Source organism: Danio rerio, chromosome 11 (genome assembly GCF_049306965.1).
Source record: "Danio rerio strain Tuebingen ecotype United States chromosome 11, GRCz12tu, whole genome shotgun sequence".
NCBI classification, from domain to species: Eukaryota; Metazoa; Chordata; class Actinopteri; order Cypriniformes; family Danionidae; genus Danio; species Danio rerio.
Window position 1 is genome coordinate 16,899,059 of NC_133186.1, and position 27,947 is coordinate 16,927,005.

Genomic DNA, 27,947 nt, shown 5'->3' on the forward strand with positions numbered 1-27,947 from the left:
ACCTGATCCAGCTATAAAATGCATCATTCTTTTTTGTTTTAGACAACATTTCATGCACTGTTAAACATGTTAAAGCAAGTTGCAAGTGAAAATCTATGTCTCTGACTGAGTTTGTATTACTGTGTTTTGACCTCTCTGCTGGCTGAGATAAGCTCATTTTCAACGTCCAATTCAGAATGTAATAAAACCAGATCCAGCCATAAAATGCATCATTCTTTTTTGTTTTAGACAACATTTCATGCACTGTTAAACATGTTAAAGCAAGTTGCAAGTGAAAATCTATGTCTCTGACTGAGTTTGCATTACTGTGATTTGACCTCTCTGCTGGCTGAGATAAGCTCATTTTCAACGTCCAATTCAGAATATAATAAAACCAGATCCAGCCATAAATTGCATCATTCTTTTTTGTTTTAGACAACATTTCATGCACTGTTAAACATGTTAAAGCAAGTTGCAAGTGAAAATCTATGTCTCTGACTGAGTTTGCATTACTGTGATTTGACCTCTCTGCTGGCTGAGATAAGCTCATTTTCAACGTCCAAGTCAGAATGTAATAAAACCAGATCCAGCCATAAAATGCATCATTCTTTTTGTTTTAGACAACATTTCATGCACTGTTAAACATGTTAAAGCAAGTTGCAAGTGAAAATCTATGTCTCTGACTGAGTTTGCATTACTGTGATTTGACCTCTCTGCTGGCTGAGATAAGCTCATTTTCAACGTCCAATTCAGAAAGTGATAAAACCAGATCCAGCCATAAAATGCATCATTCTTTTTTGTTTTAGACAACATTTCATGCACTGTTAAACATGTTAAAGCAAGTTGCAAGTGAAAATCTATGTCTCTGACTGAGTTTGCATTACTGTGATTTGACCTCTCTGCTGGCTGAGATAAGCTCATTTTCAACGTCCAAGTCAGAATGTAATAAAACCAGATCCAGCCATAAAATGCATCATTCTTTTTTGTTTTAGACAACATTTCATGCACTGTTAAACATGTTAAAGCAAGTTGCAAGTGAAAATCTATGTCTCTGACTGAGTTTGCATTACTGTGATTTGACCTCTCTGCTGGCTGAGATAAGCTCATTTTCAACGTCCAATTCAGAATATAATAAAACCTGATCCAGCTATAAAATGCATCATTCTTTTTTGTTTTAGACAACATTTCATGCACTGTTAAACATGTTAAAGCAAGTTGCAAGTGAAAATCTATGTCTCTGACTGAGTTTGTATTACTGTGATTTGACCTCTCTGCTGGCTGAGATAAGCTCATTTTCAACGTCCAATTCAGAATGTAATAAAACCAGATCCAGCCATAAAATGCATCATTCTTTTTTGTTTTAGACAACATTTCATGCACTGTTAAACATGTTAAAGCAAGTTGCAAGTGAAAATCTATGTCTCTGACTGAGTTTGCATTACTGTGATTTGACCTCTCTGCTGGCTGAGATAAGCTCATTTTCAACGTCCAATTCAGAATATAATAAAACCTGATCCAGCTTAAAATGCATCATTCTTTTTTGTTTTAGACAACATTTCATGCACTGTTAAACATGTTAAAGCAAGTTGCAAGTGAAAATCTATGTCTCTGACTGAGTTTGCATTACTGTGATTTGACCTCTCTGCTGGCTGAGATAAGCTCATTTTCAACGTCCAATTCAGAATATAATAAAACCTGATCCAGCTATAAAATGCATCATTCTTTTTTGTTTTAGACAACATTTCATGCACTGTTAAACATGTTAAAGCAAGTTGCAAGTGAAAATCTATGTCTCTGACTGAGTTTGCATTACTGTAATTTGACCTCTCTGCTGGCTGAGATAAGCTCATTTTCAACGTCCAATTCAGAAAGTGATAAAAACAGATCCAGCCATAAAATGGATCATTCTTTTTTGTTTTAGACAACATTTCATGCACTGTTAAACATGTTAAAGCAAGTTGCAAGTGAAAATCTATGTCTCTGACTGAGTTTGCATTACTGTGATTTGACCTCTCTGCTGGCTGAGATAAGCTCATTTTCAACGTCCAATTCAGAATGTAATAAAACCTGATCCAGCTTAAAATGCATCATTCTTTTTTGTTTTAGACAACATTTCATGCACTGTTAAACATGTTAAAGCAAGTTGCAAGTGAAAATCTATGTCTCTGACTGAGTTTGCATTACTGTGATTTGACCTCTCTGCTGGCTGAGATAAGCTCATTTACAACGTCCAATTCAGAATGTAATAAAACCTGATCCAGCTTAAAATGCATCATTCTTTTTTGTTTTAGACAACATTTCATGCACTGTTAAACATGTTAAAGCAAGTTGCAAGTGAAAATCTATGTCTCTGACTGAGTTTGCATTACTGTGATTTGACCTCTCTGCTGGCTGAGATAAGCTCATTTTCAACGTCCAATTCAGAAAGTGATAAAACCAGATCCAGCCATAAAATGCATCATTCTTTTTTGTTTTAGACAACATTTCATGCACTGTTAAACATGTTAAAGCAAGTTGCAAGTGAAAATCTATGTCTCTGACTGAGTTTGCATTACTGTGATTTGACCTCTCTGCTGGCTGAGATAAGCTCATTTTCAACGTCCAAGTCAGAATGTAATAAAACCAGATCCAGCCATAAAATGCATCATTCTTTTTTGTTTTAGACAACATTTCATGCACTGTTAAACATGTTAAAGCAAGTTGCAAGTGAAAATCTATGTCTCTGACTGAGTTTGCATTACTGTGATTTGACCTCTCTGCTGGCTGAGATAAGCTCATTTTCAACGTCCAATTCAGAATATAATAAAACCTGATCCAGCTATAAAATGCATCATTCTTTTTTGTTTTAGACAACATTTCATGCACTGTTAAACATGTTAAAGCAAGTTGCAAGTGAAAATCTATGTCTCTGACTGAGTTTGTATTACTGTGATTTGACCTCTCTGCTGGCTGAGATAAGCTCATTTTCAACGTCCAATTCAGAATGTAATAAAACCAGATCCAGCCATAAAATGCATCATTCTTTTTTGTTTTAGACAACATTTCATGCACTGTTAAACATGTTAAAGCAAGTTGCAAGTGAAAATCTATGTCTCTGACTGAGTTTGTATTACTGTGATTTGACCTCTCTGCTGGCTGAGATAAGCTCATTTTCAACGTCCAATTCAGAATGTAATAAAACCAGATCCAGCCATAAAATGCATCATTCTTTTTTGTTTTAGACAACATTTCATGCACTGTTAAACATGTTAAAGCAAGTTGCAAGTGAAAATCTATGTSTCTGACTGAGTTTGCATTACTGTGATTTGACCTCTCTGCTGGCTGAGATAAGCTCATTTTCAACGTCCAATTCAGAATATAATAAAACCAGATCCAGCCATAAAATGCATCATTCTTTTTTGTTTTAGACAACATTTCATGCACTGTTAAACATGTTAAAGCAAGTTGCAAGTGAAAATCTATGTCTCTGACTGAGTTTGCATTACTGTGATTTGACCTCTCTGCTGGCTGAGATAAGCTCATTTTCAACGTCCAATTCAGAATGTAATAAAACCTGATCCAGCTATAAAATGCATCATTCTTTTTTGTTTTAGACAACATTTCATGCACTGTTAAACATGTTAAAGCAAGTTGCAAGTGAAAATCTATGTCTCTGACTGAGTTTGCATTACTGTGATTTGACCTCTCTGCTGGCTGAGATAAGCTCATTTTCAACGTCCAATTTAGAAAGTGATAAAAACAGATCCAGCCATAAAATGGATCATTCTTTTTTGTTTTAGACAACATTTCATGCACTGTTAAACATGTTAAAGCAAGTTGCAAGTGAAAATCTATGTCTCTGACTGAGTTTGCATTACTGTGATTTGACCTCTCTGCTGGCTGAGATAAGCTCATTTTCAACGTCCAATTCAGAATGTAATAAAACCAGATCCAGCCATAAAATGCATCATTCTTCTTTGTTTTAGACAACATTTCATGCACTGTTAAACATGTTAAAGCAAGTTGCAAGTGAAAATCTATGTCTCTGACTGAGTTTGCATTACTGTGATTTGACCTCTCTGCTGGCTGAGATAAGCTCATTTTCAACGTCCAATTCAGAATATAATAAAACCTGATCCAGCTATAAAATGCATCATTCTTTTTTGTTTTAGACAACATTTCATGCACTGTTAAACATGTTAAAGCAAGTTGCAAGTGAAAATCTATGTCTCTGACTGAGTTTGCATTACTGTGATTTGACCTCTCTGCTGGCTGAGATAAGCTCATTTTCAACGTCCAATCCAGAATATAATAAAACCAGATCCAGCCAAAAAATGCATCATTCTTTTTTGTTTTAGACAACATTTCATGCACTGTTAAACATGTTAAAGCAAGTTGCAAGTGAAAATCTATGTCTCTGACTGAGTTTGCATTACTGTGATTTGACCTCTCTGCTGGCTGATATAAGCTCATTTTCAACGTCCAATTCAGAAAGTGATAAAACCAGATCCAGCCATAAAATGCATCATTCTTTTTTGTTTTAGACAACATTTCATGCACTGTTAAACATGTTAAAGCAAGTTGCAAGTGAAAATCTATGTCTCTGACTGAGTTTGCATTACTGTGATTTGACCTCTCTGCTGGCTGAGATAAGCTCATTTTCAACGTCCAAGTCAGAATGTAATAAAACCAGATCCAGCCATAAAATGCATCATTCTTTTTTGTTTTAGACAACATTTCATGCACTGTTAAACATGTTAAAGCAAGTTGCAAGTGAAAATCTATGTCTCTGACTGAGTTTGCATTACTGTGATTTGACCTCTCTGCTGGCTGAGATAAGCTCATTTTCAACGTCCAATTCAGAATATAATAAAACCTGATCCAGCTATAAAATGCATCATTCTTTTTTGTTTTAGACAACATTTCATGCACTGTTAAACATGTTAAAGCAAGTTGCAAGTGAAAATCTATGTCTCTGACTGAGTTTGTATTACTGTGATTTGACCTCTCTGCTGGCTGAGATAAGCTCATTTTCAACGTCCAATTCAGAATGTAATAAAACCAGATCCAGCCATAAAATGCATCATTCTTTTTTGTTTTAGACAACATTTCATGCACTGTTAAACATGTTAAAGCAAGTTGCAAGTGAAAATCTATGTCTCTGACTGAGTTTGTATTACTGTGATTTGACCTCTCTGCTGGCTGAGATAAGCTCATTTTCAACGTCCAATTCAGAATGTAATAAAACCAGATCCAGCCATAAAATGCATCATTCTTTTTTGTTTTAGACAACATTTCATGCACTGTTAAACATGTTAAAGCAAGTTGCAAGTGAAAATCTATGTGTCTGACTGAGTTTGCATTACTGTGATTTGACCTCTCTGCTGGCTGAGATAAGCTCATTTTCAACGTCCAATTCAGAATATAATAAAACCAGATCCAGCCATAAAATGCATCATTCTTTTTTGTTTTAGACAACATTTCATGCACTGTTAAACATGTTAAAGCAAGTTGCAAGTGAAAATCTATGTCTCTGACTGAGTTTGCATTACTGTGATTTGACCTCTCTGCTGGCTGAGATAAGCTCATTTTCAACGTCCAATTCAGAATGTAATAAAACCTGATCCAGCTATAAAATGCATCATTCTTTTTTGTTTTAGACAACATTTCATGCACTGTTAAACATGTTAAAGCAAGTTGCAAGTGAAAATCTATGTCTCTGACTGAGTTTGCATTACTGTGATTTGACCTCTCTGCTGGCTGAGATAAGCTCATTTTCAACGTCCAATTCAGAATATAATAAAACCTGATCCAGCTATAAAATGCATCATTCTTTTTTGTTTTAGACAACATTTCATGCACTGTTAAACATGTTAAAGCAAGTTGCAAGTGAAAATCTATGTCTCTGACTGAGTTTGCATTACTGTGATTTGACCTCTCTGCTGGCTGAGATAAGCTCATTTTCAACGTCCAATTCAGAATGTAATAAAACCTGATCCAGCCATAAAATGCATCATTCTTTTTTGTTTTAGACAACATTTCATGCACTGTTAAACATGTTAAAGCAAGTTGCAAGTGAAAATCTATGTCTCTGACTGAGTTTGCATTACTGTKATTTGACCTCTCTGCTGGCTGAGATAAGCTCATTTTCAACGTCCAATTCAGAATGTAATAAAACCTGATCCAGCTTAAAATGCATCATTCTTTTTTGTTTTAGACAACATTTCATGCAAGGTTAAACATGTTAAAGCAAGTTGCAAGTGAAAATCTATGTCTCTGACTGAGTTTGCATTACTGTGATTTGACCTCTCTGCTGGCTGAGATAAGCTCATTTTCAACGTCCAATTCAGAATATAATAAAACCAGATCCAGCCATAAATTGCATCATTCTTTTTTGTTTTAGACAACATTTCATGCACTGTTAAACATGTTAAAGCAAGTTGCAAGTGAAAATCTATGTCTCTGACTGAGTTTGCATTACTGTGATTTGACCTCTCTGCTGGCTGAGATAAGCTCATTTTCAACGTCCAATTCAGAATGTAATAAAACCTGATCCAGCTATAAAATGCATCATTCTTTTTTGTTTTAGACAACATTTCATGCACTGTTAAACATGTTAAAGCAAGTTGCAAGTGAAAATCTATGTCTCTGACTGAGTTTGCATTACTGTGATTTGACCTCTCTGCTGGCTGAGATAAGCTCATTTTCAACGTCCAATTCAGAAAGTGATAAAAACAGATCCAGCCATAAAATGGATCATTCTTTTTTGTTTTAGACAACATTTCATGCACTGTTAAACATGTTAAAGCAAGTTGCAAGTGAAAATCTATGTCTCTGACTGAGTTTGCATTACTGTGATTTGACCTCTCTGCTGGCTGAGATAAGCTCATTTTCAACGTCCAATTCAGAATGTAATAAAACCTGATCCAGCTTAAAATGCATCATTCTTTTGTGTTTTAGACAACATTTCATGCACTGTTAAACATGTTAAAGCAAGTTGCAAGTGAAAATCTATGTCTCTGACTGAGTTTGCATTACTGTGATTTGACCTCTCTGCTGGCTGAGATAAGCTCATTTTCAACGTCGAATTCAGAAAGTGATAAAACCAGATCCAGCCATAAAATGCATCATTCTTTTTTGTTTTAGACAACATTTCATGCACTGTTAAACATGTTAAAGCAAGTTGCAAGTGAAAATCTATGTCTCTGACTGAGTTTGCATTACTGTGATTTGACCTCTCTGCTGGCTGAGATAAGCTCATTTTCAACGTCCAATTCAGAAAGTGATAAAACCAGATCCAGCCATAAAATGCATCATTCTTTTTTGTTTTAGACAACATTTCATGCACTGTTAAACATGTTAAAGCAAGTTGCAAGTGAAAATCTATGTCTCTGACTGAGTTTGCATTACTGTGATTTGACCTCTCTGCTGGCTGAGATAAGCTCATTTTCAACGTCCAAGTCAGAATGTAATAAAACCAGATCCAGCCATAAAATGCATCATTCTTTTTTGTTTTAGACAACATTTCATGCACTGTTAAACATGTTAAAGCAAGTTGCAAGTGAAAATCTATGTCTCTGACTGAGTTTGCATTACTGTGATTTGACCTCTCTGCTGGCTGAGATAAGCTCATTTTCAACGTCCAATTCAGAATATAATAAAACCTGATCCAGCTATAAAATGCATCATTCTTTTTTGTTTTAGACAACATTTCATGCACTGTTAAACATGTTAAAGCAAGTTGCAAGTGAAAATCTATGTCTCTGACTGAGTTTGTATTACTGTGATTTGACCTCTCTGCTGGCTGAGATAAGCTCATTTTCAACGTCCAATTCAGAATGTAATAAAACCAGATCCAGCCATAAAATGCATCATTCTTTTTTGTTTTAGACAACATTTCATGCACTGTTAAACATGTTAAAGCAAGTTGCAAGTGAAAATCTATGTCTCTGACTGAGTTTGCATTACTGTGATTTGACCTCTCTGCTGGCTGAGATAAGCTCATTTTCAACGTCCAATTCAGAATATAATAAAACCTGATCCAGCTATAAAATGCATCATTCTTTTTTGTTTTAGACAACATTTCATGCACTGTTAAACATGTTAAAGCAAGTTGCAAGTGAAAATCTATGTCTCTGACTGAGTTTGCATTACTGTGATTTGACCTCTCTGCTGGCTGAGATAAGCTCATTTTCAACGTCCAATTCAGAATGTAATAAAACCAGATCCAGCCATAAAATGCATCATTCTTTTTTGTTTTAGACAACATTTCATGCACTGTTAAACATGTTAAAGCAAGTTGCAAGTGAAAATCTATGTCTCTGACTGAGTTTGCATTACTGTGATTTGACCTCTCTGCTGGCTGAGATAAGCTCATTTTCAACGTCCAATTCAGAATATAATAAAACCTGATCCAGCTTAAAATGCATCATTCTTTTTTGTTTTAGACAACATTTCATGCACTGTTAAACATGTTAAAGCAAGTTGCAAGTGAAAATCTATGTCTCTGACTGAGTTTGCATTACTGTGATTTGACCTCTCTGCTGGCTGAGATAAGCTCATTTTCAACGTCCAATCCAGAATATAATAAAACCAGATCCAGCCAAAAAATGCATCATTCTTTTTTGTTTTAGACAACATTTCATGCACTGTTAAACATGTTAAAGCAAGTTGCAAGTGAAAATCTATGTCTCTGACTGAGTTTGCATTACTGTGATTTGACCTCTCTGCTGGCTGATATAAGCTCATTTTCAACGTCCAATTCAGAAAGTGATAAAACCAGATCCAGCCATAAAATGCATCATTCTTTTTTGTTTTAGACAACATTTCATGCACTGTTAAACATGTTAAAGCAAGTTGCAAGTGAAAATCTATGTCTCTGACTGAGTTTGCATTACTGTGATTTGACCTCTCTGCTGGCTGAGATAAGCTCATTTTCAACGTCCAAGTCAGAATGTAATAAAACCAGATCCAGCCATAAAATGCATCATTCTTTTTTGTTTTAGACAACATTTCATGCACTGTTAAACATGTTAAAGCAAGTTGCAAGTGAAAATCTATGTCTCTGACTGAGTTTGCATTACTGTGATTTGACCTCTCTGCTGGCTGAGATAAGCTCATTTTCAACGTCCAATTCAGAATATAATAAAACCTGATCCAGCTATAAAATGCATCATTCTTTTTTGTTTTAGACAACATTTCATGCACTGTTAAACATGTTAAAGCAAGTTGCAAGTGAAAATCTATGTCTCTGACTGAGTTTGTATTACTGTGATTTGACCTCTCTGCTGGCTGAGATAAGCTCATTTTCAACGTCCAATTCAGAATGTAATAAAACCAGATCCAGCCATAAAATGCATCATTCTTTTTTGTTTTAGACAACATTTCATGCACTGTTAAACATGTTAAAGCAAGTTGCAAGTGAAAATCTATGTCTCTGACTGAGTTTGCATTACTGTGATTTGACCTCTCTGCTGGCTGAGATAAGCTCATTTTCAACGTCCAATTCAGAATATAATAAAACCTGATCCAGCTATAAAATGCATCATTCTTTTTTGTTTTAGACAACATTTCATGCACTGTTAAACATGTTAAAGCAAGTTGCAAGTGAAAATCTATGTCTCTGACTGAGTTTGCATTACTGTGATTTGACCTCTCTGCTGGCTGAGATAAGCTCATTTTCAACGTCCAATTCAGAATGTAATAAAACCTGATCCAGCTATAAAATGCATCATTCTTTTTTGTTTTAGACAACATTTCATGCACTGTTAAACATGTTAAAGCAAGTTGCAAGTGAAAATCTATGTCTCTGACTGAGTTTGCATTACTGTGATTTGACCTCTCTGCTGGCTGAGATAAGCTCATTTTCAACGTCCAATTCAGAATATAATAAAACCAGATCCAGCCATAAAATGCATCATTCTTTTTTGTTTTAGACAACATTTCATGCACTGTTAAACATGTTAAAGCAAGTTGCAAGTGAAAATCTATGTCTCTGACTGAGTTTGCATTACTGTGATTTGATCTCTCTGCTGGCTGAGATAAGCTCATTTTCAACGTCCAATTCAGAATATAATAAAACCTGATCCAGCTATAAAATGCATCATTCTTTTTTGTTTTAGACAACATTTCATGCACTGTTAAACATGTTAAAGCAAGTTGCAAGTGAAAATCTATGTCTCTTACTGAGTTTGCATTACTGTGATTTAACCTCTCTGCTGGCTGAGATAAGCTCATTTTCAACGTCCAATTCAGAATGTAATAAAACCAGATCCAGCCATAAAATGCATCATTTATTTTGTTTTAGACAACATTTCATGCACTGTTAAACATGTTAAAGCAAGTTGCAAGTGAAAATCTATGTCTCTGACTGAGTTTGCATTACTGTGATTTGACCTCTCTGCTGGCTGAGATAAGCTCATTTTCAACGTCCAATTCAGAATGTAATAAAACCTGATCCAGCTTAAAATGCATCATTCTTTTTTGTTTTAGACAACATTTCATGCACTGTTAAACATGTTAAAGCAAGTTGCAAGTGAAAATCTATGTCTCTGACTGAGTTTGCATTACTGTGATTTGACCTCTCTGCTGGCTGAGATAAGCTCATTTTCAACGTCCAATTCAGAATGTAATAAAACCAGATCCAGCCATAAAATGCATCATTCTTTTTTGTTTTAGACAACATTTCATGCACTGTTAAACATGTTAAAGCAAGTTGCAAGTGAAAATCTATGTCTCTGACTGAGTTTGCATTACTGTGATTTGACCTCTCTGCTGGCTGAGATAAGCTCATTTTCAACGTCCAATTCAGAATGTAATAAAACCAGATCCAGCCATAAAATGCATCATTCTTTTTTGTTTTAGACAACATTTCATGCACTGTTAAACATGTTAAAGCAAGTTGCAAGTGAAAATCTATGTCTCTGACTGAGTTTGCATTACTGTGATTTGACCTCTCTGCTGGCTGAGATAAGCTCATTTTCAACGTCCAATTCAGAATATAATAAAACCTGATCCAGCTATAAAATGCATCATTCTTTTTTGTTTTAGACAACATTTCATGCACTGTTAAACATGTTAAAGCAAGTTGCAAGTGAAAATCTATGTCTCTGACTGAGTTTGCATTACTGTGATTTGACCTCTCTGCTGGCTGAGATAAGCTCATTTTCAACGTCCAATTCAGAAAGTGATAAAAACAGATCCAGCCATAAAATGGATCATTCTTTTTTGTTTTAGACAACATTTCATGCACTGTTAAACATGTTAAAGCAAGTTGCAAGTGAAAATCTATGTCTCTGACTGAGTTTGCATTACTGTGATTTGACCTCTCTGCTGGCTGAGATAAGCTCATTTTCAACGTCCAATTCAGAATGTAATAAAACCAGATCCAGCCATAAAATGCATTAATCTTTTTTGTTTTAGACAACATTTCATGCACTGTTAAACATGTTAAAGCAAGTTGCAAGTGAAAATCTATGTCTCTGACTGAGTTTGCATTACTGTGATTTGACCTCTCTGCTGGCTGAGATAAGCTCATTTTCAACGTCCAATTCAGAATGTAATAAAACCTGATCCAGCTTAAAATGCATCATTCTTTTTTGTTTTAGACAACATTTCATGCACTGTTAAACATGTTAAAGCAAGTTGCAAGTGAAAATCTATGTCTCTGACTGAGTTTGCATTACTGTGATTTGACCTCTCTGCTGGCTGAGATAAGCTCATTTTCAACGTCCAATTCAGAATGTAATAAAACCTGATCCAGCTTAAAATGCATCATTCTTTTTTGTTTTAGACAACATTTCATGCACTGTTAAACATGTTAAAGCAAGTTGCAAGTGAAAATCTATGTCTCTGACTGAGTTTGCATTACTGTGATTTGACCTCTCTGCTGGCTGAGATAAGCTCATTTTCAACGTCCAATTCAGAATATAATAAAACCTGATCCAGCTATAAAATGCATCATTCTTTTTTGTTTTAGACAACATTTCATGCACTGTTAAACATGTTAAAGCAAGTTGCAAGTGAAAATCTATGTCTCTGACTGAGTTTGCATTACTGTGATTTGACCTCTCTGCTGGCTGAGATAAGCTCATTTTCAACGTCCAATTCAGAATGTAATAAAACCAGATCCAGCTATAAAATGCATCATTCTTTTTTGTTTTAGACAACATTTCATGCACTGTTAAACATGTTAAAGCAAGTTGCAAGTGAAAATCTATGTCTCTGACTGAGTTTGCATTACTGTGATTTGACCTCTCTGCTGGCTGAGATAAACTCATTTTCAACGTCCAATTCAGAATGTAATAAAACCAGATCCAGCCATAAAATGCATCATTCTTTTTTGTTTTAGACAACATTTCATGCACTGTTAAACATGTTAAAGCAAGTTGCAAGTGAAAATCTATGTCTCTGACTGAGTTTGCATTACTGTGATTTGACCTCTCTGCTGGCTGAGATAAGCTCATTTTCAACGTCCAATTCAGAATATAATAAAACCTGATCCAGCCATAAAATGGATCATTCTTTTTTGTTTTAGACAACATTTCATGCACTGTTAAACATGTAAAAGCAAGTTGCAAGTGAAAATCTATGTCTCTGACTGAGTTTGCATTACTGTGATTTGACCTCTCTGCTGGCTGAGATAAGCTCATTTTCAACGTCCAATTCAGAATGTAATAAAACCAGATCCAGCCATAAAATGCATCATTCTTTTTTGTTTTAGACAACATTTCATGCACTGTTAAACATGTTAAAGCAAGTTGCAAGTGAAAATCTATGTCTCTGACTGAGTTTGCATTACTGTGATTTGACCTCTCTGCTGGCTGAGATAAGCTCATTTTCAACGTCCAATTCAGAATATAATAAAACCTGATCCAGCTATAAAATGCATCATTCTTTTTTGTTTTAGACAACATTTCATGCACTGTTAAACATGTTAAAGCAAGTTGCAAGTGAAAATCTATGTCTCTGACTGAGTTTGTATTACTGTGATTTGACCTCTCTGCTGGCTGAGATAAGCTCATTTTCAACGTCCAATTCAGAATATAATAAAACCAGATCCAGCCATAAAATGCATCATTCTTTTTTGTTTTAGACAACATTTCATGCACTGTTAAACATGTTAAAGCAAGTTGCAAGTGAAAATCTATGTCTCTGACTGAGTTTGCATTACTGTGATTTGACCTCTCTGCTGGCTGAGATAAGCTTTTTTTCAACGTCCAATTCAGAATATAATAAAACCTGATCCAGCTATAAAATGCATAATTCTTTTTTGTTTTAGACAACATTTCATGCACTGTTAAACATGTTAAAGCAAGTTGCAAGTGAAAATCTATGTCTCTGACTGAGTTTGCATTACTGTGATTTGACCTCTCTGCTGGCTGAGATAAGCTCATTTTCAACGTCCAATTCAGAATGTAATAAAACCAGATCCAGCCATAAAATGCATTAATCTTTTTTGTTTTAGACAACATTTCATGCACTGTTAAACATGTTAAAGCAAGTTGCAAGTGAAAATCTATGTCTCTGACTGAGTTTGCATTACTGTGATTTGACCTCTCTGCTGGCTGAGATAAGCTCATTTTCAACGTCCAATTCAGAATGTAATAAAACCTGATCCAGCTTAAAATGCATCATTCTTTTTTGTTTTAGACAACATTTCATGCACTGTTAAACATGTTAAAGCAAGTTGCAAGTGAAAATCTATGTCTCTGACTGAGTTTGCATTACTGTGATTTGACCTCTCTGCTGGCTGAGATAAGCTCATTTTCAACGTCCAATTCAGAATGTAATAAAACCTGATCCAGCTTAAAATGCATCATTCTTTTTTGTTTTAGACAACATTTCATGCACTGTTAAACATGTTAAAGCAAGTTGCAAGTGAAAATCTATGTCTCTGACTGAGTTTGCATTACTGTGATTTGACCTCTCTGCTGGCTGAGATAAGCTCATTTTCAACGTCCAATTCAGAATATAATAAAACCTGATCCAGCTATAAAATGCATTATTCTTTTTTTGTTTTAGACAACATTTCATGCACTGTTAAACATGTTAAAGCAAGTTGCAAGTGAAAATCTATGTCTCTGACTGAGTTTGTATTACTGTGATTTGACCTCTCTGCTGGCTGAGTTAAGCTCATTTTCAGCGTCCAATTCAGAATGTAATAAAACCAGATCCAGCCATAAAATGCATCATTCTTTTTTGTTTTAGACAACATTTCATGCACTGTTAAACGTGTTAAAGCAAGTTGCAAGTGAAAATCTATGTCTCTGACTGAGTTTGCATTACTGTGATTTGACCTCTCTGCTGGCTGAGATAAGCTCATTTTCAACGTCCAAGTCAGAATATAATAAAACCTGATCCAGCTATAAAATGCATCATTCTTTTTTGTTTTAGACAACATTTCATGCACTGTTAAACATGTTAAAGCAAGTTGCAAGTGAAAATCTATGTCTCTGACTGAGTTTGCATTACTGTGATTTGACCTCTCTGCTGGCTGAGATAAGCTCATTTTCAACGTCCAATTCAGAATGTAATAAAACCAGATCCAGCCATAAAATGCATCATTCTTTTTTGTTTTAGACAACATTTCATGCACTGTTAAACATGTTAAAGCAAGTTGCAAGTGAAAATCTATGTCTCTGACTGAGTTTGCATTACTGTGATTTGACCTCTCTGCTGGCTGAGATAAGCTCATTTTCAACTTCCAATTCAGAAAGTGATAAAACAAGATCCAGCCATAAAATGCATCATTCTTTTTTGTTTTAGACAACATTTCATGCACTGTTAAACATGTTAAAGCAAGTTGCAAGTGAAAATCTATGTCTCTGACTGAGTTTGCATTACTGTGATTTGACCTCTCTGCTGGCTGAGATAAGCTCATTTTCAACGTCCAATTCAGAATGTAATAAAACCAGATCCAGCCATAAAATGCATCATTCTTTTTTGTTTTAGACAACATTTCATGCACTGTTAAACATGTTAAAGCAAGTTGCAAGTGAAAATCTATGTCTCTGACTGAGTTTGCATTACTGTGATTTGACCTCTCTGCTGGCTGAGATAAGCTCATTTTCAACGTCCAATTCAGAATGTAATAAAACCAGATCCAGCCATAAAATGCATCATTCTTTTTTGTTTTAGACAACATTTCATGCACTGTTAAACATGTTAAAGCAAGTTGCAAGTGAAAATCTATGTCTCTGACTGAGTTTGCATTACTGTGATTTGACCTCTCTGCTGGCTGAGATAAGCTCATTTTCAACGTCCAATTCAGAATATAATAAAACCTGATCCAGCTATAAAATGCATCATTCTTTTTTGTTTTAGACAACATTTCATGCACTGTTAAACATGTTAAAGCAAGTTGCAAGTGAAAATCTATGTCTCTGACTGAGTTTGCATTACTGTGATTTGACCTCTCTGCTGGCTGAGATAAGCTCATTTTCAACGTCCAATTCAGAAAGTGATAAAAACAGATCCAGCCATAAAATGGATCATTCTTTTTTGTTTTAGACAACATTTCATGCACTGTTAAACATGTTAAAGCAAGTTGCAAGTGAAAATCTATGTCTCTGACTGAGTTTGCATTACTGTGATTTGACCTCTCTGCTGGCTGAGATAAGCTCATTTTCAACGTCCAATTCAGAATGTAATAAAACCAGATCCAGCCATAAAATGCATTAATCTTTTTTGTTTTAGACAACATTTCATGCACTGTTAAACATGTTAAAGCAAGTTGCAAGTGAAAATCTATGTCTCTGACTGAGTTTGCATTACTGTGATTTGACCTCTCTGCTGGCTGAGATAAGCTCATTTTCAACGTCCAATTCAGAATGTAATAAAACCTGATCCAGCTTAAAATGCATCATTCTTTTTTGTTTTAGACAACATTTCATGCACTGTTAAACATGTTAAAGCAAGTTGCAAGTGAAAATCTATGTCTCTGACTGAGTTTGCATTACTGTGATTTGACCTCTCTGCTGGCTGAGATAAGCTCATTTTCAACGTCCAATTCAGAATGTAATAAAACCTGATCCAGCTTAAAATGCATCATTCTTTTTTGTTTTAGACAACATTTCATGCACTGTTAAACATGTTAAAGCAAGTTGCAAGTGAAAATCTATGTCTCTGACTGAGTTTGCATTACTGTGATTTGACCTCTCTGCTGGCTGAGATAAGCTCATTTTCAACGTCCAATTCAGAATATAATAAAACCTGATCCAGCTATAAAATGCATCATTCTTTTTTGTTTTAGACAACATTTCATGCACTGTTAAACATGTTAAAGCAAGTTGCAAGTGAAAATCTATGTCTCTGACTGAGTTTGCATTACTGTGATTTGACCTCTCTGCTGGCTGAGATAAGCTCATTTTCAACGTCCAATTCAGAATGTAATAAAACCAGATCCAGCTATAAAATGCATCATTCTTTTTTGTTTTAGACAACATTTCATGCACTGTTAAACATGTTAAAGCAAGTTGCAAGTGAAAATCTATGTCTCTGACTGAGTTTGCATTACTGTGATTTGACCTCTCTGCTGGCTGAGATAAACTCATTTTCAACGTCCAATTCAGAATGTAATAAAACCAGATCCAGCCATAAAATGCATCATTCTTTTTTGTTTTAGACAACATTTCATGCACTGTTAAACATGTTAAAGCAAGTTGCAAGTGAAAATCTATGTCTCTGACTGAGTTTGCATTACTGTGATTTGACCTCTCTGCTGGCTGAGATAAGCTCATTTTCAACGTCCAATTCAGAATATAATAAAACCTGATCCAGCCATAAAATGGATCATTCTTTTTTGTTTTAGACAACATTTCATGCACTGTTGAACATGTAAAAGCAAGTTGCAAGTGAAAATCTATGTCTCTGACTGAGTTTGCATTACTGTGATTTGACCTCTCTGCTGGCTGAGATAAGCTCATTTTCAACGTCCAATTCAGAATGTAATAAAACCAGATCCAGCCATAAAATGCATCATTCTTTTTTGTTTTAGACAACATTTCATGCACTGTTAAACATGTTAAAGCAAGTTGCAAGTGAAAATCTATGTCTCTGACTGAGTTTGCATTACTGTGATTTGACCTCTCTGCTGGCTGAGATAAGCTCATTTTCAACGTCCAATTCAGAATATAATAAAACCTGATCCAGCTATAAAATGCATCATTCTTTTTTGTTTTAGACAACATTTCATGCACTGTTAAACATGTTAAAGCAAGTTGCAAGTGAAAATCTATGTCTCTGACTGAGTTTGTATTACTGTGATTTGACCTCTCTGCTGGCTGAGATAAGCTCATTTTCAACGTCCAATTCAGAATATAATAAAACCAGATCCAGCCATAAAATGCATCATTCTTTTTTGTTTTAGACAACATTTCATGCACTGTTAAACATGTTAAAGCAAGTTGCAAGTGAAAATCTATGTCTCTGACTGAGTTTGCATTACTGTGATTTGACCTCTCTGCTGGCTGAGATAAGCTTTTTTTCAACGTCCAATTCAGAATATAATAAAACCTGATCCAGCTATAAAATGCATAATTCTTTTTTGTTTTAGACAACATTTCATGCACTGTTAAACATGTTAAAGCAAGTTGCAAGTGAAAATCTATGTCTCTGACTGAGTTTGCATTACTGTGATTTGACCTCTCTGCTGGCTGAGATAAGCTCATTTTCAACGTCCAATTCAGAATGTAATAAAACCAGATCCAGCCATAAAATGCATTAATCTTTTTTGTTTTAGACAACATTTCATGCACTGTTAAACATGTTAAAGCAAGTTGCAAGTGAAAATCTATGTCTCTGACTGAGTTTGCATTACTGTGATTTGACCTCTCTGCTGGCTGAGATAAGCTCATTTTCAACGTCCAATTCAGAATGTAATAAAACCTGATCCAGCTTAAAATGCATCATTCTTTTTTGTTTTAGACAACATTTCATGCACTGTTAAACATGTTAAAGCAAGTTGCAAGTGAAAATCTATGTCTCTGACTGAGTTTGCATTACTGTGATTTGACCTCTCTGCTGGCTGAGATAAGCTCATTTTCAGCGTCCAATTCAGAATGTAATAAAACCAGATCCAGCCATAAAATGCATCATTCTTTTTTGTTTTAGACAACATTTCATGCACTGTTAAACGTGTTAAAGCAAGTTGCAAGTGAAAATCTATGTCTCTGACTGAGTTTGCATTACTGTGATTTGACCTCTCTGCTGGCTGAGATAAGCTCATTTTCAACGTCCAAGTCAGAATATAATAAAACCTGATCCAGCTATAAAATGCATCATTCTTTTTTGTTTTAGACAACATTTCATGCACTGTTAAACATGTTAAAGCAAGTTGCAAGTGAAAATCTATGTCTCTGACTAAGTTTGCATTACTGTGATTTGACCTCTCTGCTGGCTGAGATAAGCTCATTTTCAACGTCCAATTCAGAATGTAATAAAACCAGATTCAGCCATAAAATGCATCATTCTTTTTTGTTTTAGACAACATTTCATGCACTGTTAAACATGTTAAAGCAAGTTGCAAGTGAAAATCTATGTCTCTGACTGAGTTTGCATTACTGTGATTTGACCTCTCTGCTGGCTGAGATAAGCTCATTTTCAACTTCCAATTCAGAAAGTGATAAAACCAGATCCAGCCATAAAATGCATCATTCTTTTTTGTTTTAGACAACATTTCATGCACTGTTAAACATGTTAAAGCAAGTTGCAAGTGAAAATCTATGTCTCTGACTGAGTTTGCATTACTGTGATTTGACCTCTCTGCTGGCTGAGATAAGCTCATTTTCAACGTCCAATTCAGAATGTAATAAAACCAGATCCAGCCATAAAATGCATCATTCTTTTTTGTTTTAGACAACATTTCATGCACTGTTAAACATGTTAAAGCAAGTTGCAAGTGAAAATCTATGTCTCTGACTGAGTTTGCATTACTGTGATTTGACCTCTCTGCTGGCTGAGATAAGCTCATTTTCAACGTCCAATTCAGAATGTAATAAAACCTGATCCAGCTATAAAATGCATCATTCTTTTTTGTTTTAGACAACATTTAATGCACTGTTAAACATGTTAAAGCAAGTTGCAAGTGAAAATCTATGTCTCTGACTGAGTTTGCATTACTGTGATTTGACCTCTCTGCTGGCTGAGATAAGCTCATTTTCAACGTCCAATTCAGAAAGTGATAAAAACAGATCCAGCCATAAAATGGATCATTCTTTTTTGTTTTAGACAACATTTCATGCACTGTTAAACATGTTAAAGCAAGTTGCAAGTGAAAATCTATGTCTCTGACTGAGTTTGCATTACTGTGATTTGACCTCTCTGCTGGCTGAGATAAGCTCATTTTCAACGTCCAATTCAGAATGTAATAAAACCAGATCCAGCCATAAAATGCATCATTCTTTTTTGTTTTAGACAACATTTCATGCACTGTTAAACATGTTAAAGCAAGTTGCAAGTGAAAATCTATGTCTCTGACTGAGTTTGCATTACTGTGATTTGACCTCTCTGCTGGCTGAGATAAGCTCATTTTCAACGTCCAATTCAGAAAGTGATAAAACCAGATCCAGCCATAAAATGCATCATTCTTTTTTGTTTTAGACAACATTTCATGCACTGTTAAACATGTTAAAGCAAGTTGCAAGTGAAAATCTATGTCTCTGACTGAGTTTGCATTACTGTGATTTGACCTCTCTGCTGGCTGAGATAAGCTCATTTTCAACGTCCAATTCAGAATATAATAAAACCTGATCCAGCTATAAAATGCATCATTCTTTTTTGTTTTAGACAACATTTCATGCACTGTTAAACATGTTAAAGCAAGTTGCAAGTGAAAATCTATGTCTCTTACTGAGTTTGCATTACTGTGATTTAACCTCTCTGCTGGCTGAGATAAGCTCATTTTCAACGTCCAATTCAGAATGTAATAAAACCAGATCCAGCCATAAAATGCATCATTCTTTTTTGTTTTAGACAACATTTCATGCACTGTTAAACATGTTAAAGCAAGTTGCAAGTGAAAATCTATGTCTCTGACTGAGTTTGCATTACTGTGATTTGACCTCTCTGCTGGCTGAGATAAGCTCATTTTCAACGTCCAATTCAGAATGTAATAAAACCTGATCCAGCTTAAAATGCATCATTCTTTTTTGTTTTAGACAACATTTCATGCACTGTTAAACATGTTAAAGCAAGTTGCAAGTGAAAATCTATGTCTCTGACTGAGTTTGCATTACTGTGATTTGACCTCTCTGCTGGCTGAGATAAGCTCATTTTCAACGTCCAATTCAGAATGTAATAAAACCAGATCCAGCCATAAAATGCATCATTCTTTTTTGTTTTAGACAACATTTCATGCACTGTTAAACATGTTAAAGCAAGTTGCAAGTGAAAATCTATGTCTCTGACTGAGTTTGCATTACTGTGATTTGACCTCTCTGCTGGCTGAGATAAGCTCATTTTCAACGTCCAATTCAGAATGTAATAAAACCAGATCCAGCCATAAAATGCATCATTCTTTTTTGTTTTAGACAACATTTCATGCACTGTTAAACATGTTAAAGCAAGTTGCAAGTGAAAATCTATGTCTCTGACTGAGTTTGCATTACTGTGATTTGACCTCTCTGCTGGCTGAGATAAGCTCATTTTCAACGTCCAATTCAGAATATAATAAAACCTGATCCAGCTATAAAATGCATCATTCTTTTTTGTTTTAGACAACATTTCATGCACTGTTAAACATGTTAAAGCAAGTTGCAAGTGAAAATCTATGTCTCTGACTGAGTTTGCATTACTGTGATTTGACCTCTCTGCTGGCTGAGATAAGCTCATTTTCAACGTCCAATTCAGAAAGTGATAAAAACAGATCCAGCCATAAAATGGATCATTCTTTTTTGTTTTAGACAACATTTCATGCACTGTTAAACATGTTAAAGCAAGTTGCAAGTGAAAATCTATGTCTCTGACTGAGTTTGCATTACTGTGATTTGACCTCTCTGCTGGCTGAGATAAGCTCATTTTCAACGTCCAATTCAGAATGTAATAAAACCAGATCCAGCCATAAAATGCATTAATCTTTTTTGTTTTAGACAACATTTCATGCACTGTTAAACATGTTAAAGCAAGTTGCAAGTGAAAATCTATGTCTCTGACTGAGTTTGCATTACTGTGATTTGACCTCTCTGCTGGCTGAGATAAGCTCATTTTCAACGTCCAATTCAGAATGTAATAAAACCTGATCCAGCTTAAAATGCATCATTCTTTTTTGTTTTAGACAACATTTCATGCACTGTTAAACATGTTAAAGCAAGTTGCAAGTGAAAATCTATGTCTCTGACTGAGTTTGCATTACTGTGATTTGACCTCTCTGCTGGCTGAGATAAGCTCATTTTCAACGTCCAATTCAGAATGTAATAAAACCTGATCCAGCTTAAAATGCATCATTCTTTTTTGTTTTAGACAACATTTCATGCACTGTTAAACATGTTAAAGCAAGTTGCAAGTGAAAATCTATGTCTCTGACTGAGTTTGCATTACTGTGATTTGACCTCTCTGCTGGCTGAGATAAGCTCATTTTCAACGTCCAATTCAGAATATAATAAAACCTGATCCAGCTATAAAATGCATCATTCTTTTTTGTTTTAGACAACATTTCATGCACTGTTAAACATGTTAAAGCAAGTTGCAAGTGAAAATCTATGTCTCTGACTGAGTTTGCATTACTGTGATTTGACCTCTCTGCTGGCTGAGATAAGCTCATTTTCAACGTCCAATTCAGAATGTAATAAAACCAGATCCAGCTATAAAATGCATCATTCTTTTTTGTTTTAGACAACATTTCATGCACTGTTAAACATGTTAAAGCAAGTTGCAAGTGAAAATCTATGTCTCTGACTGAGTTTGCATTACTGTGATTTGACCTCTCTGCTGGCTGAGATAAACTCATTTTCAACGTCCAATTCAGAATGTAATAAAACCAGATCCAGCCATAAAATGCATCATTCTTTTTTGTTTTAGACAACATTTCATGCACTGTTAAACATGTTAAAGCAAGTTGCAAGTGAAAATCTATGTCTCTGACTGAGTTTGCATTACTGTGATTTGACCTCTCTGCTGGCTGAGATAAGCTCATTTTCAACGTCCAATTCAGAATATAATAAAACCTGATCCAGCCATAAAATGGATCATTCTTTTTTGTTTTAGACAACATTTCATGCACTGTTAAACATGTAAAAGCAAGTTGCAAGTGAAAATCTATGTCTCTGACTGAGTTTGCATTACTGTGATTTGACCTCTCTGCTGGCTGAGATAAGCTCATTTTCAACGTCCAATTCAGAATGTAATAAAACCAGATCCAGCCATAAAATGCATCATTCTTTTTTGTTTTAGACAACATTTCATGCACTGTTAAACATGTTAAAGCAAGTTGCAAGTGAAAATCTATGTCTCTGACTGAGTTTGCATTACTGTGATTTGACCTCTCTGCTGGCTGAGATAAGCTCATTTTCAACGTCCAATTCAGAATATAATAAAACCTGATCCAGCTATAAAATGCATCATTCTTTTTTGTTTTAGACAACATTTCATGCACTGTTAAACATGTTAAAGCAAGTTGCAAGTGAAAATCTATGTCTCTGACTGAGTTTGTATTACTGTGATTTGACCTCTCTGCTGGCTGAGATAAGCTCATTTTCAACGTCCAATTCAGAATATAATAAAACCAGATCCAGCCATAAAATGCATCATTCTTTTTTGTTTTAGACAACATTTCATGCACTGTTAAACATGTTAAAGCAAGTTGCAAGTGAAAATCTATGTCTCTGACTGAGTTTGCATTACTGTGATTTGACCTCTCTGCTGGCTGAGATAAGCTTTTTTTCAACGTCCAATTCAGAATATAATAAAACCTGATCCAGCTATAAAATGCATAATTCTTTTTTGTTTTAGACAACATTTCATGCACTGGTAAACATGTTAAAGCAAGTTGCAAGTGAAAATCTATGTCTCTGACTGAGTTTGCATTACTGTGATTTGACCTCTCTGCTAGCTGAGATAAGCTCATTTTCAACGTCCAATTCAGAATGTAATAAAACCAGATCCAGCCATAAAATGCATTAATCTTTTTTGTTTTAGACAACATTTCATGCACTGTTAAACATGTTAAAGCAAGTTGCAAGTGAAAATCTATGTCTCTGACTGAGTTTGCATTACTGTGATTTGACCTCTCTGCTGGCTGAGATAAGCTCATTTTCAACGTCCAATTCAGAATGTAATAAAACCTGATCCAGCTTAAAATGCATCATTCTTTTTTGTTTTAGACAACATTTCATGCACTGTTAAACATGTTAAAGCAAGTTGCAAGTGAAAATCTATGTCTCTGACTGAGTTTGCATTACTGTGATTTGACCTCTCTGCTGGCTGAGATAAGCTCATTTTCAACGTCCAATTCAGAATGTAATAAAACCTGATCCAGCTTAAAATGCATCATTCTTTTTTGTTTTAGACAACATTTCATGCACTGTTAAACATGTTAAAGCAAGTTGCAAGTGAAAATCTATGTCTCTGACTGAGTTTGCATTACTGTGATTTGACCTCTCTGCTGGCTGAGATAAGCTCATTTTCAACGTCCAATTCAGAATATAATAAAACCTGATCCAGCTATAAAATGCATTATTCTTTTTTTGTTTTAGACAACATTTCATGCACTGTTAAACATGTTAAAGCAAGTTGCAAGTGAAAATCTATGTCTCTGACTGAGTTTGTATTACTGTGATTTGACCTCTCTGCTGGCTGAGTTAAGCTCATTTTCAGCGTCCAATTCAGAATGTAATAAAACCAGATCCAGCCATAAAATGCATCATTCTTTTTTGTTTTAGACAACATTTCATGCACTGTTAAACGTGTTAAAGCAAGTTGCAAGTAAAAATCTATGTCTCTGACTGAGTTTGCATTACTGTGATTTGACCTCTCTGCTGGCTGAGATAAGCTCATTTTCAACGTCCAAGTCAGAATATAATAAAACCTGATCCAGCTATAAAATGCATCATTCTTTTTTGTTTTAGACAACATTTCATGCACTGTTAAACATGTTAAAGCAAGTTGCAAGTGAAAATCTATGTCTCTGACTGAGTTTGCATTACTGTGATTTGACCTCTCTGCTGGCTGAGATAAGCTCATTTTCAACGTCCAATTCAGAATGTAATAAAACCAGATCCAGCCATAAAATGCATCATTCTTTTTTGTTTTAGACAACATTTCATGCACTGTTAAACATGTTAAAGCAAGTTGCAAGTGAAAATCTATGTCTCTGACTGAGTTTGCATTACTGTGATTTGACCTCTCTGCTGGCTGAGATAAGCTCATTTTCAACTTCCAATTCAGAAAGTGATAAAACCAGATCCAGCCATAAAATGCATCATTCTTTTTTGTTTTAGACAACATTTCATGCACTGTTAAACATGTTAAAGCAAGTTGCAAGTGAAAATCTATGTCTCTGACTGAGTTTGCATTACTGTGATTTGACCTCTCTGCTGGCTGAGATAAGCTCATTTTCAACGTCCAATTCAGAATGTAATAAAACCAGATCCAGCCATAAAATGCATCATTCTTTTTTGTTTTAGACAACATTTCATGCACTGTTAAACATGTTAAAGCAAGTTGCAAGTGAAAATCTATGTCTCTGACTGAGTTTGCATTACTGTGATTTGACCTCTCTGCTGGCTGAGATAAGCTCATTTTCAACGTCCAATTCAGAATGTAATAAAACCAGATCCAGCCATAAAATGCATCATTCTTTTTTGTTTTAGACAACATTTCATGCACTGTTAAACATGTTAAAGCAAGTTGCAAGTGAAAATCTATGTCTCTGACTGAGTTTGCATTACTGTGATTTGACCTCTCTGCTGGCTGAGATAAGCTCATTTTCAACGTCCAATTCAGAATGTAATAAAACCTGATCCAGCTATAAAATGCATCATTCTTTTTTGTTTTAGACAACATTTCATGCACTGTTAAACATGTTAAAGCAAGTTGCAAGTGAAAATCTATGTCTCTGACTGAGTTTGCATTACTGTGATTTGACCTCTCTGCTGGCTGAGATAAGCTCATTTTCAACGTCCAATTCAGAAAGTGATAAAACCAGATCCAGCCCTAAAATGGATCATTCTTTTTTGTTTTAGACAACATTTCATGCACTGTTAAACATGTTAAAGCAAGTTGCAAGTGAAAATCTATGTCTCTGACTGAGTTTGCATTACTGTGATTTGACCTCTCTGCTGGCTGAGATAAGCTCATTTTCAACGTCCAATTCAGAATGTAATAAAACCAGATCCAGCCATAAAATGCATCATTCTTTTTTGTTTTAGACAACATTTCATGCACTGTTAAACATGTTAAAGCAAGTTGCAAGTGAAAATCTATGTCTCTGACTGAGTTTGCATTACTGTGATTTGACCTCTCTGCTGGCTGAGATAAGCTCATTTTCAACGTCCAATTCAGAAAGTGATAAAACCAGATCCAGCCATAAAATGCATCATTCTTTTTTGTTTTAGACAACATTTCATGCACTGTTAAACATGTTAAAGCAAGTTGCAAGTGAAAATCTATGTCTCTGACTGAGTTTGCATTACTGTGATTTGACCTCTCTGCTGGCTGAGATAAGCTCATTTTCAACGTCCAATTCAGAATGTAATAAAACCAGATCCAGCCATAAAATGCATCATTCTTTTTTGTTTTAGACAACATTTCATGCACTGTTAAACATGTTAAAGCAAGTTGCAAGTGAAAATCTATGTCTCTGACTGAGTTTGCATTACTGTGATTTGACCTCTCTGCTGGCTGAGATAAGCTCATTTTCAACGTCCAATTCAGAATATAATAAAACCTGATCCAGCTATAAAATGCATCATTCTTTTTTGTTTTAGACAACATTTCATGCACTGTTAAACATGTTAAAGCAAGTTGCAAGTGAAAATCTATGTCTCTGACTGAGTTTGCATTACTGTGATTTGACCTCTCTGCTGGCTGAGATAAGCTCATTTTCAACGTCCAATTCAGAATGTAATAAAACCAGATCCAGCCATAAAATTTATCATTCTTTTTTGTTTTAGACAACATTTCATGCACTGTTAAACATGTTAAAGCAAGTTGCAAGTGAAAATCTATGTCTCTGACTGAGTTTGCATTACTGTGATTTGACCTCTCTGCTGGCTGAGATAAGCTCATTTTCAACGTCCAATTCAGAATGTAATAAAACCTGATCCAGCTTAAAATGCATCATTCTTTTTTGTTTTAGACAACATTTCATGCACTGTTAAACATGTTAAAGCAAGTTGCAAGTGAAAATCTATGTCTCTGACTGAGTTTGCATTACTGTGATTTGACCTCTCTGCTGGCTGAGATAAGCTCATTTTCAACGTCCAATTCAGAATGTAATAAAACCAGATCCAGCCATAAAATGCATCATTCTTTTTTGTTTTAGACAACATTTCATGCACTGTTAAACATGTTAAAGCAAGTTGCAAGTGAAAATCTATGTCTCTGACTGAGTTTGCATTACTGTGATTTGACCTCTCTGCTGGCTGAGATAAGCTCATTTTCAACGTCCAATTCAGAATGTAATAAAACCTGATCCAGCTATAAAATGCATCATTCTTTTTTGTTTTAGACAACATTTCATGCACTGTTAAACATGTTAAAGCAAGTTGCAAGTGAAAATCTATGTCTCTGACTGAGTTTGCATTACTGTGATTTGACCTCTCTGCTGGCTGAGATAAACTCATTTTCAACGTCCAATTCAGAATGTAATAAAACCAAATCCAGCCATAAAATGCATCATTCTTTTTTGTTTTAGACAACATTTCATGCACTGTTAAACATGTTAAAGCAAGTTGCAAGTGAAAATCTATGTCTCTGACTGAGTTTGCATTACTGTGATTTGACCTCTCTGCTGGCTGAGATAAGCTCATTTTCAACGTCCAATTCAGAATGTAATAAAACCAGATCCAGCCATAAAATGCATCATTCTTTTTTGTTTTAGACAACATTTCATGCACTGTTAAACATGTTAAAGCAAGTTGCAAGTGAAAATCTATGTCTCTGACTGAGTTTGCATTACTGTGATTTGACCTCTCTGCTGGCTGAGATAAGCTCATTTTCAACTTCCAATTCAGAAAGTGATAAAACCAGATCCAGCCATAAAATGCATCATTCTTTTTTGTTTTAGACAACATTTCATGCACTGTTAAACATGTTAAAGCAAGTTGCAAGTGAAAATCTATGTCTCTGACTGAGTTTGCATTACTGTGATTTGACCTCTCTGCTGGCTGAGATAAGCTCATTTTCAACGTCCAATTCAGAATGTAATAAAACCAGATCCAGCCATAAAATGCATCATTCTTTTTTGTTTTAGACAACATTTCATGCACTGTTAAACATGTTAAAGCAAGTTGCAAGTGAAAATCTATGTCTCTGACTGAGTTTGCATTACTGTGATTTGACCTCTCTGCTGGCTGAGATAAGCTCATTTTCAACGTCCAATTCAGAATGTAATAAAACCAGATCCAGCCATAAAATGCATCATTCTTTTTTGTTTTAGACAACATTTCATGCACTGTTAAACATGTTAAAGCAAGTTGCAAGTGAAAATCTATGTCTCTGACTGAGTTTGCATTACTGTGATTTGACCTCTCTGCTGGCTGAGATAAGCTCATTTTCAACGTCCAATTCAGAATGTAATAAAACCTGATCCAGCTATAAAATGCATCATTCTTTTTTGTTTTAGACAACATTTCATGCACTGTTAAACATGTTAAAGCAAGTTGCAAGTGAAAATCTATGTCTCTGACTGAGTTTGCATTACTGTGATTTGACCTCTCTGCTGGCTGAGATAAGCTCATTTTCAACGTCCAATTCAGAAAGTGATAAAACCAGATCCAGCCCTAAAATGGATCATTCTTTTTTGTTTTAGACAACATTTCATGCACTGTTAAACA